Here is a 22197-nt window from a genome sequence, read left to right on the forward strand (position 1 = left end):
ACCCTCCAAGGTAGATGCTATTATTATCCCCATTTTAACAGTTCTGGAAACTGAGGCAAACAGAGTTAAGTGATTTTCCTAGGTCACATAGCTATTAAGTATCCAAGGCTAGATTTGAAGTCAGGTATTCCTGACTGCAGGCCTGGTGCTCTATCCATTATACCACCTAGCTGCTTAATTCCAAATTTTTTCTTATGTGATTTGATATTTGAGATTATTAATTATTAGTAGTTCCATTCCAGTTGGGCCTCAGCACAACTGGGAAAATGGTGAAAATTCTCTTTCCCATCTTCCACCTCCCCACCAGTGGTTCTTGCCCCACCTCAGTAGTCCCTGCACCCCATGTAAATACTTTTTTCCATCCCCTGCACATTAGCCTATTTCCAATTCTTGCTCTCAAGATAATGTCCATTATCTCCCCCCTCACACACATACCCCTCATCACACATGTCCTGGATCAGTCCTAGACATCAATGTGAAAGGAACATGATGTCCAGAAAGATTAGAATAAAAGAAAAAATTACTGGAGAAAAAGGAAAAAGGAAAATTTTCCAGTTATTTTTTTCCAGGAAAGAGAGAATACGTAAAAGTGATTTTAAAAATATTCTTTATTACAATCTTTCAACAAAAACAAGCATTCCAAAATACAAAGAAGAAATAGGGGATTGTACATGAAACTGTGAATTTCTGTTATGTAATTTAGTTCTTTGTGTATTTTTAATGGAAAATGATGTCTTTCTTTGTCCTATTATTCTCAATAGAATTCTCTCTCATATTTTGAATCTATTGTGGCAACAGTCCCTGAAGTGATTGCTATCAGTCCCTAAACCCTACTCTTTGATGAGTATGGAAGATCTTCTACCCTTGTCTCTAGTTATTAGGAAATGCAGCTAGCATTGGGATGACTCCTTAAGTGGGACATAGTTCAGATAGCCTAACCTAGCTTTCCTGTGTTACTCTAACTTATAAACTCCTTTTACAAGTAACTGGGCTAGAGGAGCAATTCATGTGGTTGATGGGACTTAAGGAACACCAGGAAGGCCTTCTTAGTCCCTAAAATACTTCTGTGACCACCACCTATGGCTGATGTTTGAAATTCCTCTAACACAAGGGTTCTTGACCTTTTTTGTGTCATGAACCCCTTTCGGCAGGCTGGTGAAACCTATTGACAGTTTCTCAGAATACTGTTTTTATGAGCATAAAATAAAATGCATGGTGTTACAAAGGAAACCAATTATATAGAAATACAATTATCAAAATATTTTTTAAATTTACAAACCCCCCCAAATCTATCCATTGGCCCTTTTTGAATTCATAGATCCCAGCTTAAGAATCCTTGCTTTAACTGGAATGAAGCTCTGTATTATAAAGCTAGACATATGGCTTAAAATGCAAATCCACCTAAGGACAGACATGACCTTCATTAAAGTAATTCATATCAAGGTATGAATGACTGACATCAAATCCTTTCTGATGCTATTTTTTTTTTTTATGGGAGAGGGAAAAACAAAAGGGCACAGAGCAGACATATGAGATAAGGGAATGGATACTACTTAGAAGGGAATAGGCTACAGAAAAAGAGGGGGCAGGCAAAGGCAAATGTGGCCTATTTTGCAAGTCTAGGGCTGACTGCTGAAATGAGATCAGCTCAAGCTCTGCAGCATTAAATGATGCCTCTTATTATAGGTCACCTTATCCTTTGAGCTAATGTGTATGTAGAGTCAGGAGAAAATGATAGCTGATCTTCTGTGGGGACTGGGTACTCTATTATAGACAAGGCAATATATCCCCCAATCAGACCAAGGTTTACATACTCACTTAATTATCAGGGAGAAGGGTGTTGGCCCCTTGCCTTCCATGTCTCTAGAAATCTATTGCTCCCCCAGCCCCAGCCCAGGTCCTTGACCGGTCACTGCCCTTTGGGTGGCTCCTTCAAGTATAAATTACAGACCTCGGGATAGAATTTCAGGTATCTAAGGATTAGGTCATTAGCTGCCAGGAGCCAAATGACAGTCAACCAAAAAACAACAACAAAGGGCCCGTTTCCAAATGGTATGACTTGAACTTTTATGGGTTTTCTTTTGACTTCATTTTTGTCTCAATTTATAGTATTTTGCTCTCAGCTTTTAAGTACCCTTATCTACCTTGGTTTTAAGTGAATGAAAATCATAAAACCTGAAGGCACACTAAGGAAATTATATAAAACTTTAAGGGAAAATTCAAAGTAGATTTGCTCCATCTCAGCCCAAAGGCCAATAGACTTAATGGGAAACTTGCTTGTCTTCAAGTGCTTGAAATGCCTACCTGGGGTATACTAGGAGAAATGATCAGAAAAGACTGAGAAGCACCATTTAAACAAGTCATTTATATATAAGACCATTCTTATATAAAAGAAACCAGGCTCAATCTAAAGAAAATTGGGTTGATACAACCGGTTCTGTATGGCCCCCAGAGCTACATTTGAGAATCAGAAAAGATACCACTCTGCACTGTAACAAAAGATAAGTTAGAAATTGTCTCCACGTTCTTGTCCCTTCATCATTTATTTTCAAGAGAATCTGTGTCTGTGGGAAAATATCAGTGGCAATTAGATGTCAAGGTTGTTTTAACCATCTGAATTAAGTTGAGAACAGCAGAAGAAAGTAAGTTGTTTAAAAAAAAAAGGAAAAGTTGTTATAGAAAATGAAGACTTATGGGGGTAGCTAGGTGGTGCAGTGACTAGAGCACTGGCCCTGGAGTCAGGAGGACCTGAGTTCAAATCTGACCTCAGACACTTAACACAAAAACTAGCCATGTGACCTTGGGCAAGTCACTTAACCCCAATTGCCCTCCAAAAAGCAAAAAAAAAAAAAAAGATAGAGGATATTTTGGGGTGGCCAGGTGGCACAGTGCGTAAGAGCACCAGCCCCAGAGTAGGGAGACCTGGGATCGGTTCCGGCCTCAGATACTTCACACACACACACACACACACACACACACACACACACACACACACAAACTGGCCGTATAACCTTGAGCAAATTACTTAACCCCAATTGCTTTAAAAAAAAAGAAAGAAAGAAAAGAAAATGAAGACTTCTGGCAAAAATAAATGTTAAGGTCCTGAAAATTCAGGAACCTAGGAAGACTTAAAAATTTCAATTTCTTGTTCTAATGTTTTACAGATTGCTTCAGAAAATCAGCTCACATCTAGGAAAAGTTTGCAAGAGAGGTCACAGAATCATAGTTCCCTAGACATAAGACTAAAGCCCATCTGGTACTGTGCCATGGGAACATTTGGCATATATAACAGCATTACACAGCAGTAAATCTCAAAAATTCTATTAACTGCAAAACTTATGTTGCCCATCTTCCAATTACCAATAGTATTTTTCATTATCCCTCAGCCTAAGTAGAAACTTAGGGGATAAGTCTTGAAGGTAGAGCACTTGTAACAATTTTAAGTGATGTCCTGCTCAGTTGTTCACCCTACCAACTGCTTAAAACTGGCTCACATTCCTAGTCCCTAGCCCCACACTGCCTTTGAAAGTCACCAAGTCTTCAAACACATTAAAACAAAAAACACCAGTAGTCAGGTTGGCACCTTGAATTTCAAAGGCAGTCAACCTCTGTCCCTGCCACCACCACCCCCCTTGCTAACAACCTCAATTTTATTAGGTTGATTAAAGAGAGTATGAGGCAGCTGGGGGGCACAGTGGATAGACAGCTGCACCTGTAGTCAGGAAGACATCTCCCCAACTTCAAATCTGGCCTCAGACACTTAATAGCTGTGTGACCTTGGGCAAGTCATGTAACTGTCTGCCTCAGTTTTCTCATCTGTAAGATGAGCTAGAGAAGGAAATGGCAAACCACTCTAGTATTTCTGCCAAGAAAATCCCAAATGAAGTCAGGAAGACTCAACTGAAAAAAACAGCTGAACAAAAGAGAGAATGATCCTTTGCGTACAGCATAAATTCTTGTGATAACCCCTGATCAGCATTGATTTCCATGAAAACCAACTAAAAAGAATTAGAAAGGAGAGGTAAAAAAGCATTAAGACTGTCTTTTATGGTCCATTTAAGCACGGAATATTTTCATGACAGCATTATCTATCATTAATGGACTTAATTATAAACTATAAACATACTCCCTGTAAAGCATTATAGCAAGATTTGATCTAAACCAATAATAACAACGATACTAATAATAGCTTACATTGATATAGTGCTTTAAAATTTACAAATAGTATCTCATTTTTTTCTTCACAACAACCAGAAGAGATAGGTGAAATTATTGTCCCCAGTTTACAGATAGGAAACTTAAGCAGGCAGAGGTTAAGTGACTTGCCTAAGGTCACACAGCAAGTTAAGTATTTGAGGCAAGATTTGACCTTGGATTCTGATTCTAAGTTTAACTCTTTCTCTCTCTCTCCCCGCCACCCCCATTTAATAGCAGAGCTAAATCTTCAACTGTATGAGTAAGTAAAAAAACAAACTTTTTCAACAAAGTTGCATCACAAATTATGCTTTCTACTTCAACAACTAACTTGTATTAGTTATTTTAATACTAAACTCTTCCATCAAATTCTTACAACCAGCTTTTCCTAGCCAAGGAATGCAGTCATTTTTTTCCTGAAAATAACAAATTTCTGTATTGAGACCAGACGATCCAGATGTCATGCCTGGAATATATCACAGCTGTAGCACTTCTAATCACATGTCACCAGCCATGCTATAAAAGCACATTCTCTCTTTTGTGAGCTACAAAGCTTAACTACTCTTGATCCTACAACAAGAGATTGCAGTCAGGAAAGGAAGGATGGGCCCCGTTTATCATACCCTACCTGTTGTAACCTTATGTTCCACCACGAGACAATGAGGCTCTCCTTGTATTTCTTCTTCTTCCTATAAAGTTCCATCCCCATCAACAGAGAAAGAGAATAAAGACAGATATAAGAGAGAGAAACAAATGAGAGAGAAAGAGAAAGAAAGAGAATTAATAGAACATTCACTTATAATTTATACACTCATACTAATCAGCAAAGGCTAAAGGCCCCAGAGAAAATCAGTCTTAAAAGGGGAACAAATAATAATTATTAGTTTATTCAATATAATAATTCACCAAAAGCTATCTTAAATTTTTTAATGTTCTTGGGTAATATTGGTACTTTCTCACTAATAAAGCTAATACATTTTATCATTGACATTCATAAATGACTTTTTTTTTGCTAAAAGAGAATTAATTGATTTCATTAAGCCATCTTCAGTATGAATTCACATAGGTGTTTATTTTGCATGTACCATAAACACAGGTGTTTCCCAAAAGTTAAAAAGCCCACTGAAGATTTTCATCTTCGGGAATTAGCTTTTCTCAAAATTTGTCCTGTGTTTTTAGAACCAGCATTGTCATCAATGAAGTATTATTGGCATAGACAAGTTAGGTAAGTGAGCTCTGTGTCCAATTATCTCAAATTTATAAGCTAATGGTGACTTTATGGAAAATTGCTTCCAAAATTACATCTCTATAAAAAGTGTGCATTACCCCAAGGACATATAAATTATAGGAGAATCTCATCTCTTCAAAACTAAATGCACTGAATAATGTAATATTTCAATAAGGCCCAAAGGGACAATCTGTGATTAAAGCATGGTTTCTGTTTATAAAGGAACTGCAGGACAGGCTCACTGGATTCCAGGATAATAAAAATTAAATTGCTTCACAGATGGCAAGATTTGACCCTTTGGAAGAACAAGATAACATACAATCTTATTGTGCTTTTCCTTTGCTTTTAATATCAAATAGAATTGCTAAAGAATCAACCAATTAGAATTCCTTCAAATGTACTGAGTGCTTTGTTTTTCGCTGTCCCTCTCTAAATATTCTGATTGACTAGTAAGAGTTGTTAAATACTGAGATGGGCACCATAAGGAAAGATGTTCTGTATTACTCTTCCCTGGAGAACTTTTAGCACAAAATTAACTATTCTCTTTGAGTGTGCCAATGTTGGATAATATAGAATATCCCAAATAAGAGGGAAGGGCTGGTATTCTGGCTTCTTGAAGTCCCTTCATTCTCTAAGATGATATTTGATTTTTAAAAATATGTTCAAGGGTGGCATACTGGTCAGAGAGTTGGCCTCAGAGCCAATAAGATCTGTTTAAATCCTGCCTCTGACCTTTCCTAGCTGTGTGAACTCAGATAAGTCACTTAACCTAGCAGTGTTCTAGACAGCTCTCTGAGAATGAGTTGTAGAAAAGGTGCCAACTTGCATTAGTAGAAGGAATTTCCTCATCTGAGAAGTTATCTATGTCAATAAAATCATGGGTGCAGTCCCTATTCCTGTGTGTAGAACATTGTGCAAAGAAGTGGTGTACATGCAAAAAATGAGTAAGATATGGTCCTGCCCCCATGCAGTCTAGTAGGGAGGATATGTGTGTGTGCGTGTGCACACACACACACACAAACACACACACACATCATAGAATCTCAAAATTTCAGAGTCAAAAGGGATCTTAGAAGTCATCCAGTCTACAACATCCCCAAGAGGTAGGTATCCAGTCTTGGCTTGGAGACATCTTGTGAAGGGGAAGCAACTACCTTCTGAAGCAGCTAGTTAGTTAACCTTTGGGATGGTTTTTTCTATTAGGGATTTCCTCCTTAGTCAACTACAAATCTCCCTTTCTGAAAGATTGCCCTCTAGAGTCAAGCAGAACAAGAAGACAACTATCTTATAACTACCCAAGTCTTCCTCTGTCCAGGCCAGTTTCTTCAAATGATACTCACAAAGCATGGTTGCAAATTCCCCTCAACATTTTGGTTATCTTCCTTTGGACACATTTCATCTTATCATATGTCCTTCCTGTAATGTGACCCCTAGAACTGAATGAAATACTTGAAATGTGGTTTGCCCAGGATGGAATACAATAGGGACTCTCACCTCCCTCTTTTTGAACTTATGTCTTTTATGTCTCTCTTCATGCAGCCCAAGATTTATTTCTCTCTCTCTCTTTTTTTTTGTTTCCATGTTATACTGTTGCCTTACATTTTACTTTCAATTCTGCTAAAAAACCCAGGTAGCAGGAACTACTGCTTAGTCATATCTCCCCTACCTTGTACTTGCCATCATGATTTTTAAATATACCATAGGACTTCACACTTGTCTCTAAAGCATTTAATCATATTAGTTTTGCCTAATCATTCTAACCAGTTGAGATCTTTTTGAATACTAAGCCCATCATCCGATGTGTTTGCTTTCTCTTCTAGCTTTAACACATCTGCAAATTAATCAGCCTTCCATATGACCATCCAGGTCAATTAACAAAATATTGAGGAGTATAGAGTCAAGGATGGAATGGGAGGCACTCCATTAGAGCTCTCCCTCCAAGCTACTTTTTACTGACCGCTCATGACTACTCAATGTCAATTTCAAAGTCGCCTGTCATCATTTAAACTACTCTTTCTTATCTCCTTCAAAACGAAAGCATGTGAAACTTTCTCAATTTTTTTTTTCTAAATCTAGGTAACCTATATCTATAACACTTCCCTGATCTACCTGCTGAAAAAGAAAATTGGGTTAGTCCTGTATAACTTGTTTAACTTGTTTTTTTTTTAAAGGTTTATTGATGCCTTTTGTTTTTTACATTATAGTAATTTATAGATACTACCTTTCTACTGTACAAGGCACTCCACCTCCTGACTGCATTTTCACGGACTTGCCCTCATGCTTCAAATTCTCTCCCTCCTCATTGTTCTTGATTGCCCTGGCTTTCTTCAAGGCCCCACTCCACCTTCTGCAGGAAGCTTTTCCCAAGCCTCTTTCCTCCAGTTTATTACTTCCAATTTATCCTGTTTGCATCTGGTTTGTACATGGCTGTTTTTTTCCACTAAATAAACTGTAAGTTCATTGAGAGCAGGTACAGTTTTTTGCCTTCCTTTTTATCTCCAGCATTTACTATAATACCTGGCACACATGGGGTGCTTAACAAAAACTTGTTGACTGTTGACTAATTGACCCCCTAGTGAATTGTCCTTTGTAAGAAAGAAAACTATTTCTGCAGAACAAACTGACACAACTACTGCGTCTGACAGTGCAGTCAGCATTCCGTAGCCGTGGTCCCCCACCTCTACAAGGTCCATTTCTTCATGTCTTCTCTAGGGCCAAGAGTAGTCATTACAATTACACAGTATGAGGTTTTGCTTTCCTGCTCTTTTTATTTACATTATTGAAGTCCTTACATAGATTGTTTTCCTGATTCTTTGCTCTAGCATTTCCTATATATCTTCCAATGTTTACCTGAATTCTTCTTACTCATCACTTCTTATATGCAATAATATTCCATTGAATTCATATACTGTAGTTTTTCTAACTATTCCCCAATTAAAGGGCATATACTTTGTTTCCATTTTTTCCCTACAATGAATATTTATATAGTTATAGATGTATGCATGATATATATGTGTATACATATGTGTATTCATATATTTTATATGTGCATATATACAAATATATGTATATATTTATATGACTAGATCATTCCAAGAAGCCACTGAACTCTTCAAACATACATACACATGACATATGTACATATGTATGTGTGTATATATATATATTTTGTGGTTGTTTAGTTGTTTTTCAGTCCAACTCTTTGTGACCCCATTTGGGGTTTTCTTGGCAGAAATATTGGAGTGGTTTGTCATTTCCTTTTCCAGCTCATTTTACAGATGAGGAACCGAGGCAAAAAGGATTAAATGACTTACCCAGGGTCACACAGCTAGTAAGTGTCAGAGGCCAGATTTGAACTCAGGTTTTCCTGACTCCAGACACAGCTCTCTTTTCACCGCATGACCTAGCTGCCCATTTGTATACACACACACACACACACACACACACACACACACAATCTTTGTATCAATCTCTTACCTGTTTGCCATATATTCCCTACAGTGGTATCTCTGGGTTAACAGGTAAGAACAATGACTTTTCTTGGAATGATCTACTTATTTCTGAAACCATACTTGCTTGCTGTGATTATCTTTTCCTTTCTATGAATCCACAAACCATTTCTATAAACACACTATATTGATTCTAGAATTTTGCCAGATATTGAAAAGGCAGATTCCACTCTCCGTTCTCTTCTCCCATCCTGTGGCACTACTCCTGTTCTCCACTCTCTTCCAAGAACCATGAGACAACTCAGGAACCCCTCCTCTAGCTCTTTCAGTTACCTAAGACTTCTCTTATCTTGCCCCATGTTAGAGCCCAGCACACCACTTCCAATCTATCAATACTGTTGCTGTAGCTTCAGTCTCCACCTCCCTCTGCAACTGAAAATCCCATTCCACAGTTGGGTTCTGATTGATGGCCATTCATCTTATCTTGCCCCAGTTTCAGGTCTGCCACTTCCCAGCCATCTCCATGCCATGCCATGCTGCCCCACCTCCTCTGCCCTGCCTACTTTCCAACTCTAGCACTTAGAAGAGTATTTAAATCAGTGCCACCATTCCTGGTAAGGACATGTCAATCAGCTGTCCATTGATGACAATGAGCATTCACTCTGACTTACCTGTCTCAATCACCACCACTCCCTAATATGTGTTGCTTGAGTATAAGGTTCTTAAAAGACTGTTTTTCTTGCTTGCATTTGTATGCCCAACACTTAACTCAGTACCTGACGTATAGTAATAGCTTAATAAATGTTTTACCATTCATCCATTCATGTAGTTCACTTGGGCCTCATCATTTGAATAAATTGAGGATGAGGTGTTCTCTTACCATCTAATTTATCTTAGTTTCCAACCTAGAAACACTGGAAAGTGCCAAGTTCAAGGAAAGAAAGGTAATTTCCATTTGGGGGAGTGGGGTGGAGAATATACAAAAGATAACTGGGGAATGGAAGGTGGTGTTTGAGCTGAGTTTCAAAGGCTAGATGAATTTCCTCTTAATGACTTTTTCTCAGGAAAGCTAAAATAAAATTAAATACCCATTTAATTTTTAAAAAATTATGGTCATATTATCTTCATATCTGTATGTTTAATTATGTCGGAATGGCAGAAATAGAATCTAGAAAGATCTTGAGAGACAAGAATGATGAAACTAACAAAATGAAATAAAGAGGAGTAAATGCAAAGTCCTGTGTTTGAAATTTTTAAAATCTTCAGTTCCCACAAACAGAATTGGGGGAAAATAACTGAAAAGTAATTCATGTGAAAACTACCTGGAGGTTTTAGTGGGAAAGTTTAATGCAGATCAGAAGCATACTGTGACAGCCAAAGGAGCTAATGTTATCTTAGACTGACTGTATTCATAGAAATGTAGCACCCAGTGTCTAAGGAGGGGATAGCCCCACTTCCCTCCTGACAAGGCTACATTGACAGTGATGTTTTTGGTTCTGGGGACCACACTTTAGAAGCTAAATTGGCAAGCTGAAGACTGACCAGAATTGGAAAGGGGACTTGAAGGTGTGACACACAATGATCAGCTGAAGGAATTGAAGGCTTTTAACCTGAAAAAGAGAAGACCAGGGAGATAAGATAGGAATCTCCAAATCTTTCAAGAGTAAATCTATGGATGAGAGATTAGAAGACTTGTTTTGTTTAGAGCCAAAGGGCAGAAGTGGTACCAAATGACTGAAAGTTATAGGAAGTCTGATTTAGGCTCCACATAAGGAAAATAATACTGTCTAAGAATTAGAATTGTGCAAAAATAGAATGAATTGCCTGTGAGAAAGGGAGTTTCTAGTCACTTGAGATTGTTGAGCAGTGGGAGGAGAATTATGTGTTAAAGTTTACCTAGAATTAATATCTCCTCCCTGTCCAACCCAATTTGCCTCCTGTGTTCCTACTCGCTGCTGAAATGTGCTGGAGGAAGTCTCATCACGATGCCAACTGAATACATGACAGGTTTGTTACCTAATCTCATCTGGGCCTTCAAGTGAATCATTCTACTTTTTCCTAATTGCCTCTTGCTTATAATCCCCACGTTGGCTGATCCAGACTTCTCCTCAAGCCTCCCATACTGCTGCTCTCACCCTTGTCTCAGCAGAGGACAGCAACTTATGTTTAACTCTAAAAATATAGGCCACTGACCCGCAGTCTCTCTTCTCCCTTCTCCTATACCTGAAAACCCTTGTGATCATTCCTATTCCACTGGAATCAAATACTGAACTCCTCTCTTGGCATTTAAAGGCCTGCACTCTCTCTCTGTCTCTCTCCCTCTCTGTCTCTCTGTCTCTGTCTCTGTCTATCTCTGTCTGTCTCTGTCTCTGTCTCTGTCTCTGTCTCTGTCTCTGTCTCTCTCTGTCTCTCTCTCTGTCTCTCTCTCTGTCTCTCTGTCTCTCTCTCTCTCTGTCTCTCTGTTCCTCTCTGTCTCTGTCTCTGTCTTCCTTTCTCTGTCTCTGTTTCTCTCTCTCTCTGTCTCTCTTTGTCTCTCTCTCTTTCTCTGTCTCTGTGTCTCTTCCTCTCTCTCTTTCTCTTTCTCTGTCTCTCTGTCTTTCTTGCAATCTCTTCTATACCTGAACACTCTTGTCATCATAGCTAAGATCAAATGTAAAAACCCTGTTTGGCATTTAAGGACCTGCTCAATCTCTCCCCAGTCTATTTTTCCAGATTTAATGGACACATTTTTTCTCTTCACGCACTCTTCTGAAAGTCAGAGGTCTTGCTGCTGTTCCTCACACACAGCACTTCATCTCCCACCTCCATCCCCTTGCATAAGCTGTGCCTGCATCCCTTCCCACCTCCACCTCTTAGAAGCCCGAGCTCACCTCAAAGTTCCAACTTCAAAGCTTGTGTGTAGCTTCCTCCTGGAAGCCTTTCTTCATTCCCTTGGCAGCTAGTGCCCCACCCCATTTTTTGTTTTTACTGTGTATCCGTGTTATTTCCCCTAATCTGGTATAAACTCCTTGAGGACAGCATCTATTTTATTTTTGCTTTTGTGTTCTCAGAACCCAGCTCAGTGGCTGGCAAATAGTAGGCGCTTAATAAATATTTGTTGGAGTGGCTGCGGTCGCTGTAGACCCCATTCATGATTTGGGTAGGTGTTGGATTGGAGGATATCTGAGGTCTCTTCCAGTTCCAAGCCTACGATTCTATGATTCACATGTCTCTGACTATATTCCTGCTTTAGGATAGGAGCTTCACATTTGTTCTTTTTCATGCGGCACCTAGAATAGCATCACGTGTACAATGGCAGCTAACCAATCACGTATGATGATGGTGACGAATGCATAGCATGAGCTATGGGTAAAACTGGAGAAAACCGCCGGGAGCGTTCTTGCACAGCATTTTGTGGTTACTACGCCCTAAATGTCATGGGGTAGAGGGGTGTTAATGAGTAGCCTTAAAGAAATGGCCAGGGGCACAACAGAGCTTGCTTCTCCCATGATCCACCCAGCTGACTTGGTTTATCACACACTAACTCAGTTTGTTACTCATGCCTTTAAAAGAAATTTAGAAGCATAACCTCACTCTTGGCATTATAAGTCATTGTCATGACCTTAGCTAGGGATCTTGTTTTGCAATATTAATGTTTGGTAGTTCATTCAAGGAAAACATGCTTATTAATGGGAAGGAGTCTTAACAGGCAGTTTAAACTAGAGATTGGTAGAACACTGGACCAAGAATAAGGAAACCTGTTTGCACTTTTGCTACAGATTTTCTATGTGACTATAGAAAAGTCATTCAATCTCTTCTTAATACCCTAGTTTCTTCCATTTATAAAATAAGTGTCAATTAATTAATCAATAACATTTATTAGCAGCCTGCTATATTCCAGGCACTATCCTAGGTGATACAAAAACAAAAATGGAATAGTCCCTGTCCTTGAGTAGCTTACATTTGGTGGCAGAGCAGGGGAAGAAGCAGAAAATGGAATTAGATTTTGGGAAGGGGGGCATGACTCCCTGAGACTGGAATAACTTTAAATAGTGGACTAAAAAATCCTGGTTGCTAAATGAAAGGGAGCCCTGGGATGTCCAAAATAGAATTCATTATTCCCATTCCAACCCAACCATCTTCCAGATTTCTCTATTTCTGTTGAAAACACCACCATTCTTCCAGTCTCCCAGGTTCATAATAGTGCTCTCTTCCTCATCCCACATATCTAATCGGTTTCCAGATCTTGCCACCACTATCTCCACAGCTTCTCTTATATCTGATCCCCAGTCTCCTCTCACATAGCTACCACTTTAGTATAAGTCCTCATCACTTCTCACCAGATAATTGCCACAGTCGCCTAAGTGGTCTCTTCACCTCAAGCTTCTCACCATTCCAGTCTGTCCTACAAACTGCTGTCAAAGTAATTTTCCTTAAGCACAGATATGACCATAGGAATCCCCTATTCTATCAACTCTGGTGACTTCCTCTTCCCTCTAGAATCAAAGATAAACACCACTGTTTAGCTTTTAAAGCCCTTGATAACTTTTCCCCAACCTGTCTGTCTCTGTCTCTCTCTGTCTCTGTCTCTGTCTGTCTCTCTCTTTTTCATATCTTTGCACATTTTCTCTGCTCCCACACTCCACAGTCCAGAAAATCTAACCTCTCTATTCCTCATACATGACACTTCATGTCGGAGCTCTTTGCCCTCTTTGCCCTGGCTGTTTTGCACTCCCTCCTCATTTCCTCCTCCTGGAATCCCTCTTGATCAATCAGTCAGTACTTTTTAAGCTCTTACCATATGCCAGCCACTGTGCTAGGCACTAGTGACACTACTACAAAGAATGAAACAATCCATCTCACAAGGATCTTATATTTTTGATGGGGGGGGGGGGAACTACAATACAAGTATACATATACAGATCTGCTGTCAAGATACTAGGAGACAGCCTGTATCCAGAGCTAAGGCCCAGCAAGCAGGATGTGTGTTCCCTGAGCCTGGCATAACAACAATCCTTTGCTCTCACCCTCCTCTGGTAAAATCACATAATTGGTGTATTGCTTTGATCAGCACCAGGTGTTCTCTGAGCTCAGAAAGTACTCATGTCCTGGTCAAAATTTGTCTCATTGTTGCTGGTCGCCCTCATTGTTGAGGCGCAGCAGACTGTGTAGTCATTGGCATGAATATTAAGATCTCCACACAATGCCTCCAGTTCCCCCACAAGGAGCAGATCCCACAAACATGTACCTGATTCTCCAGCTTGCTTGTACACTGTTTCCCTCACTTTGAAATTAAATTTCTATTTGATTCCTGACTCTCCCGTCGTTAGTCTGCTCTGTTCGGCTCCAGCCATCCACAAGTTAGAGGCCAGTTTGGTCCGTTTACAACTATCCATCATGAATATAATGCAAATAAATGCAAATATATACAAAATAATTCAATATAAGATAGCTTGGGAGGGAGGACACTAGAGGAAATCTGCATGTTTTTATGCAAAAGATGATGTTTGAGCTGCAAGAGTGACTCTTTTGAGGTAGAGGAAAGAAAGGAGCATATTTTAGTCATATGGGATGACCAAGTCCCGACACATGAGGAGGGGTGTCCTGTATGTGTGTGTATGTTTGTATGTGTCACGTACGTCATTTTGTCTGGATTGCAGAGCACTTGAGGTACAGTAATGCCCAATGAGGCTAGAGTGAGATTGGGGAAAGGTTATATGAGGACTTAAGAGCTGGTTGCTAAATGATAGTTTATATTTTAACCTAGAGACACTAGGAAGCAACTAGAGTTGATGGGAGTAAGGGACTCACGTGATGAGAGTGCCTGAGGAAAATTATTTTGACAACAGTGTGCAGGCTAGACTGGAGTGGTGAGACACTTGAGAGGAGGGGGCTCCATTGGCAGGCTATTACCATAATATTCGTGAGAGCTGAGGAGGGCCTGAGCTAACATGGTAGTTGTGTGAGTAGAAAGAAGGGTCTGTAGACAACAGATGTTGTGAAGGTAAAAAGAACACTATTTAGTCACCAGCTGGATAGGTAGGGTGAAGGAGAGTAAGACGTCCAAGGACAATAATTAGGCTGTGAACCCTGAGGGGTCTTTTACAGAACTAGGCAGGTTTGGAAGAGGGGAGGGTTTGGGGAGAAAGAAAATGAGCTTAATTTTAGACATATTGAGATGAACCATATATCTCTTGGACATGCAGTTTGAAAGAGAGTAAAGGTAATTCTAGAAGGAATGGGGAAAGGTTTCATGTAGAAGGCAGTATTTGAACTGAGTGTTAAAGGAGACAAAAGGATTCTAAGAGGCAAGGGAAGGAGAGAGATAATTTAAGGTATGGGGGACAGCAAGTACAAAAGCATGGAGGTAGGAGATGAGCTTATGTTCCTATGCTCAGGAAGAGCAAGAAAAACTAGTTTGACTGAACCACAGAGTTGGAGAAAAGGATTAATGTATGATAATTACATTATCTTTAAAACCCTATAAGGTAGGTATGACAAGTATTATTATCTCTATTTTACAGAGGAGGAAAATGAGACTTGGCAAGGTTACAAGATACACTCAAAGTAACACCCATAATAAGTAACAAAACCAGTATGTGAACTGATTGAGATCTTCCTGGCTCTGAGTCCATCACCCTATTCACTATTCTTCCCCGCCTCCCACAAAACATGATTGCTAAGATCATTTCTTGTTCTAGCATCCTATAGATTTTTCTGGTGGTCTTGCCTGGATATCTATGATCACCGATGTGTGGCCACAGACCCCAGAGTGCCATATCAAGCATTCTGGACACAGAAGTTCATTTAGTCAAATGTAAAATACATTCAGGAATCACAGGTTTAGAGAATGAACTCAGGATAGCCTTCTAAAATTGTGTTAAGTACTAATAAATAAACTCACTTTTTTTTTTTACCAGGGATGGGGAAAAAAAAGCAGTTTAGATGAGAGACAATCAAAAGCAAATATTTGTAAAACTGAAGATTTAGGAAATCCAAGGAGCATTTTAAGCTAGTATTTTCAATTAATCACTATCACATGATATACAGAGGTACAGAGGATTCTCTTAGAATTTGGAGTTCTCTTAAATTTCATTGATGTTCCTCTTTGAATTAATATAGGTAGACATGTCTAGGTCAAAATATTTTTAGCATTTGAAATTCACGGAATCTTTAAATACTAGTTGAGCCATTTGGTGATCCGAAGTAGAGGCTTGTGTTTAGGATCACACCAGTCTTGTTTGGAGACAGGCAATTTGCTTCTGTCTTTGTTGGCCTCCGAGCAGTCAATCTGTGACTAAACTGAGGCGAGTGAGTGGGCATGTAAGGAAAAAAACAAAATACAGCAGCCTTCATTTTTCTGGCATGCTCAGAGAATAAATGAGCTGTAGATGATAGTAGAAAATAACCTCCCTGTCGGGTTTTCAAACTTCCCTATTTCTGTCAAAGATGCCTCTCGAGGTTCATAACTTTGCCATTATTCTTGGACTACTCACTCTCCCTCACCCCACCTACCCAATTAGTCGCCAAATCTTGCCCTTTCTACCTTCACATCTGCTGCCTCCACACCCTTCCCTCAACTACCATCTTAATTCAGGTCCTCATCAGCTCTCACCAAGATTATTGCAATGGGGTCATGAAGAGTCTGACACAACTGAAATATTGAACAACAAAGATTATTGTAATAGCTTGTTAATTGACCTCTCCTATCTCAAGTTTTTTTTTTTTTACCATTTTAATTTAGCTTACATAGCTACCTGTAGTAGTTGCCACAAATAATTGATAAGAACTTATAACTTAAAATGCTGTTATTCTAGTCAATTTTCAATGGCTTTCCTGCCTTATTAAACAGAGTATACTGAATGTAATTCAACCCATGTTTGATTATTGGGAGTTCTCACTATGAACAGTATGTACTGCATCTTTTTCAAGATAGCTAATGAGGTACACATGGTTGTTTTCCCCTGCAGTTAAGTTACACCAGAATGCTCTGCCTTGAATTCATGGTCTGATTTTTATAGAATTTTTAAAGTTGTTATATTTCCTCCTAATCTGTCAGGTTTTTAGCTATTTCTTCTTGCTGCTGTCCATGCTGTTTCCCCACTGCTCCCTTCTAAATTGCTACACTTGATGCTTTCAGCTAGGAAACTAGATAATCCAGTTGATTAGAGTTGTGCATGAAATCCATTTATTTGTTCAAATAGTTATTGATTAACTACTACATGCAAGGCTCTGTTAAATAAGCATGTATGAAAAGGTAGCTTGGCAAAATGGAGAGCTGGACCTAAGAGTCTCTTGGAATGGCCTTAACATTCTCTCTGCCACAATAACTTCCCAGGGCAATAGGCAATTCTATAAGACTGTAAATTGTGGGGCAGGTGCCTAATGTCAGTATAGTAGAGAGTTTTCTGTATCAGTGAAATCACAGATCTGTCCTCCTAACCTTTATGAAAATAGAATAGATTCTGAGGGACCATTTCCTACAATTGAGGTCCATGAGTACATGAGCCTTAAGGACCCAGTTCTGTGACAACCATTTTGGCTAATCAACTGCTTTCCCCTCATCCCCTTCCAGTTTCTGAATGATTAAAGCCAGCCTTTTTGAATGATTCTCATTATTAGAAAATTTTCTTTATATTGAAACTAAAGCTACTTATTTGCACCTTATACCCCTTTCTCCTAGTCCTGACCTATCAGATTAAGTAGAAGAAATTTAATCCTTCTTTCATGAGAAAACTTTTCAAATACTGGAAGATAGCTAGAATAGGTACCCCATCCCCTACTCTTTACTCTACCCATATATTCCCTTCTCTAAACATAACATCCCTAATTTCTTCAACTGATTTTCCTGTTGCATGATCTGAGGCCCTTCACTTTCTTGATTGCCCTGTTCTGGGAGCTCTCCAGTTTAGCAATGACCTTCTTAAAAATGTGGCACCATGAATATAAGCCTCCAGGAATGGTCTGATCAGGAAAGACTACAGGGGAACTATCACCTCCTCCCCTCTGAATACTGTGTCTTTTTTTAATGCAGCAAACCATTGCATGAGTGTTCTTGGCTGCCATATCACAACAGTGACTCATTTTGAGCTTGTAGTCCTCTAAAATCCCCAGTCCTCTTCCAATTAACTGTTGTCTAATCACAGCTCCACCCCCTGCCATCTTGTACCTATGAAAGTAATTTCTTGAACCTAAGAACAGGCACTGAGATATACAAGAGCGCTGGATTTGGAGTTGGAGTACCTGGCTTTGAATCCTATCTCGGCCTTTTAGTTCCTTGTGACTTTGGTCAAGTCACTTTACTTCCCTGGACCTCAATTTCCTCATTGGTAAAACAAGGGTGTTAGACCAGATGACACTTCTAGTTCTATAACTGTAATCCTATGACTTTACACTCAACCCCTTTAAATTTCATCTTTTTAGATTCATGTCAGTGTTCTGGCCTATTGACGGCTTTACTTTATTATCCAACATGCTAACTCTCCCTCCCAGTTCTCTTTCTGAAAATTTGATAAGCCTTCATCCAGATAGTTGACAAAAATATTGAACAGCCTAGGACCAGATGTTCTGGGGGATTCTACAAGTGCCCTCCCTCCAAAATGGCATTAAAGCATTTATGATTCTTTGGATCTAAATTTTATGACTCTCTGAATATGCATATACAATGTCTATTCAAATATGCACCTTTTCCCCCTCAAATTGGGTAATGGTCACTGTTTATGCTTTCTAGGAAGTGTGGTAAGGTTGAACAATTTCTTTCTATAAATATTGATATCAATGAACATCATTAGTCACAAGTGGTACCTACAAAAGGCAGATCCTGCTTCTGGTTTCCACCCTGGAGTGACCATTAATAAGCTTACCATTTCTTGGGATTTACATACTTTTTTTTTCTTTTTAAAAACAGTTTATTACAGCATTTTTATTTTTTAAGTAACAAGCATTATTTTAAATGAATTGGTCCTTCCATTACTTCCCTCTACACTGAGCAAAGTTTATAAAAAGAAAAACAAATCCCTAAACACATAGCTGCAGTCTGGCAAAACAAATTCCCACATTAGCTACGTCCAAAAATGTATAATATCTTTCTGCATTTTAAATTCATCTACTCTCTGTGGGTGGCATATTTCATGTTCATTCTTCTGGATCATGATTTATCATTGTGCTGATCAGATTTCTACAGTCTTTCAAAATTTATTTCTCTATAATGTGGTTGCCATTACATAAATTGTTCTAGTTCTGCCCAGTCACTTTACTCTGCATCAGTTCATAAAAGTCTTTCCAGTTTCTGCTAAAATTGTCAATTTCTTCAATTCTTTTGACACAATGATATTCCATTAAACTCAACTACCACAATTTGTTTAACCAATCCCTGTAAGGAGGACAGACTTTAGTGTCCAATTTTTGGATACCATGAAACACATAGTATTTTACATACAGAAACTTTTCCTCTTTCTTTGATTTTTCCCATTTCACTGCCAACTCCAGAGCTACAACCTTCTGCCTCAATTCCTCTTCTGTCAATCTCTTTCTTGATTTTCAGAAGCCATAAAACTATGCTAGTAACCACACATAATGTCACAGGGACAGGATCACCAAACAGCTCCCTTACATCTTATGAAGGATTCTAGAGAACAAGGGGGAAATAGGGATGGTAAGCTCCAGTACCTCTGAACTTGGTTCTGCTGATGCTGTGGTAAATAAATTAGAGGAGACTTAAGACTCAAGACTGGTCAATATATGTATTTTCCTAACATTAAAAATATAGTTACACACAAAGCAGTATTTACAGAATGCTGTTTATAAACTACTCAGCTGAACTAAAATGTTGGCTAAATACACCCTGGAAAGAAATGCTAAACTGGGTATTATACAGAGTCAATTATAGAAAGTGGTCTTGGCAGTATAGTATTGTGGAACCAGCCCTAAACTGGGAAATAAGAGACCTGGGCTAGAGGCCTGACTCTTGTCATTTACTGGCTTTGTAACCTGGAGTGCAGTCTCTGGGGAATTCTTTTTAGTGATCTAGAAAATAAGGATATTGGGCCAGATGATTTCTAAGTCCTTTCTAGCTCTGGGCCATTTAGAATGAAAGAGAAAGGGAGGAGAGATTAAAAAAAAAAATAAACAACTGAAAACAAAAAAACCTACCACAAAAAGACCCAGAGGATTTAGCAAAACTCACTGACTCTGGAAATAACAGTTTGTTTGTTTGTTTGTTTAATAGTAGCAGAGAAAGCTAATGTAACATTAGTTTGTAGTAAAGGGCAAAGTGTTCTTCAATAAAGAGGTGAGAGTCCTACTCTACTCTTCCTTGGTCAGACTAAAGATTGCACCGATTCTCCTTCCACATTATCATCTTTCAAGTGTCAGAAATGTCATGTCATGAGATTCTAACTTCCAAGATGGGGATTTTCAAAACCTCGTCTTGCTTGAAACTGGGATTGCACTTCGCTTCTCTGCTATTTCCAAACCATGTTGACATGCAGATTGGCCATCCTCCTCAACTCTCTTCCACTGGAACCTGGACTTTGCCTCATCTTGCCCCAAAGTAGTCCTCCAAATCACTTTCAGGAGAGTTCCAAACCATATCTGTTCCCTTCTAGCTGTCCTTTATGTCAAATATAAGATCCCTGAGGGTAGGAACTCACTTGTATTTGTATTCCCAGCTGCTTAGTACAATACCTCGCACATATTACTTAATATGCTTTCATTCATTCATTCATGTCCCACTTACATCATCCTTTCTCCAGGCTAAGGAGCCCCCCTCCCTTCAATTGATCCTCATGCACTATTTTCCCATGATATATGTCCTTGATCATATATTTTCCATTAATTTGGGGGACATAAACCATGAGCTATAATGAACTGCAGCTTTCTAAAAGTCAATGTGGGGATTTTCACTATCTTTTGGGGGTCATCTACAGTCAATTCTTCTGAGATCATGGAGCTCCTTGATTTATAGTCATATAACCTCATCATAAGAATATTGTTGTTGATTTTGGGCTATACCTTAGAAGTTGTAAATTTCATAGAATTTAAATAATGGAGCTACATTGATACTTGGGACTCAAATGACCTGTTAACATATACATCTCTAATTCAGGGTTAGGGATTTCCCTAACCTTTAATATAAAATGAAAAGTGTTACTAAATAATAAAGGTAGCACAGAATTTGAATGGGAAAGAACCTCAGAGGTCATCTAGTCCAACCCCTTGAGCTTACAGATAAGGCAACCGAGTCCCAGAAAGGTTAAGTGACTTGCTTAATATGATACAATGAATAAGTAACCTAGGTCTTCTGACTACAAATGCAACCTTCTCTCTACCTTACATTCTCTCCTAAAATTATTTATAATATTTCAAGGAGGTATTATAATTTCATGGAAATTACTTGGGCTCAGGAATCATGAAATTAGTTCTAGGTCAACTTCATATGCATACATGATTATTGTTAGCCCAGGATTGACCCAGGTAGGGCCATTTAGACCCTATAGTTTTCTTTAGGTTAGCAAAACAAAGAATTTGACCCTATTTCTTGGGCTTCATTTTCTTCCTCTGTGAACTAGAGCTAATAACACCTATCCCTTGCTATTTTACAAGATATATAGATATAAATCAAGAAGAGTCTTTAGAGGTTGGATAGTGTTGTAATGAGAAATTGCGAGATGAGACCATTAATCATTTTAAGTGAAGTTTTAATTGTGGAGCATAATTAACCCGGGGACTGCCAGGAGTCCATGTACCCAAATCAGACAGCTCCGAGCATATACATCTTGGGGTTTATGTAGACAAAAGTCACAACATCGCTGTTACCAGGGAGAAACCACAATTTAGTCAGTTGCAATGCAAGTGGGGAAAATACAGAAGCCAAAAGGTAGCAATCAGTTCATTGCCTAACAATTGTTGCCCAGCAGTCAGTTTGTTGCCGAACTGGAAAGTTCCCAAGTTTATTTTGAGAACTGAACAGAAGGGGGGTGGGGGAGGTATGGGCTCCAGGAGTAGGTTTGGGCAGGTTTACTTGGCTGGTTTGCTGCCTAGGTGGGCTTTGTTGGGTTTGGGCAGGTTTCCTAGGCAGCTCTCCTATGATGGGGAGATATGGGGGATGTTCACAAAATGGCAGGTTACTACAGTAGTACAGTCCTTTCTCTTTCCCTTTCACCTTACCCATCTCAATATACACATACATGTTTTAGAGATAAGGAAGCTTCATCTCTGAGATTAAATTAGTTGCTTAAAGTCACCCAAGTAGCAGTGGCTAAGATTAAAACCCAGGTCATCTCTCTAAGTCCAAACCCAACATTTCTTACCTGGCTGCCTCCCTCCATATTGGGATCTTCTTAAAAC

At 39.0% G+C, this 22197-nt stretch overlaps 1 protein-coding gene across 1 annotated transcript in view; it reads right to left on the minus strand.

Annotated features, from left to right (window-relative positions):
* Positions 1-4883, minus strand: part of LOC138176003 (protein FAM107B) — a 182585-nt gene extending 177702 nt beyond the window's left edge. Inside the window, exon 1 of the mRNA XM_069106691.1 lies at positions 4823-4883. The gene's annotated coding sequence lies outside the window, so the exon portion shown is untranslated. The remainder of the gene's footprint in view (positions 1-4822) is intronic.
* Positions 4884-22197: the final 17314 nt, after the last annotated feature.

Source organism: Petaurus breviceps, unplaced genomic scaffold (assembly GCF_028583685.1).
Source record: "Petaurus breviceps papuanus isolate PSGF00001 unplaced genomic scaffold, PetGlider_PUasm1.0 80, whole genome shotgun sequence".
NCBI lineage: Eukaryota > Metazoa > Chordata > Mammalia > Diprotodontia > Petauridae > Petaurus > Petaurus breviceps.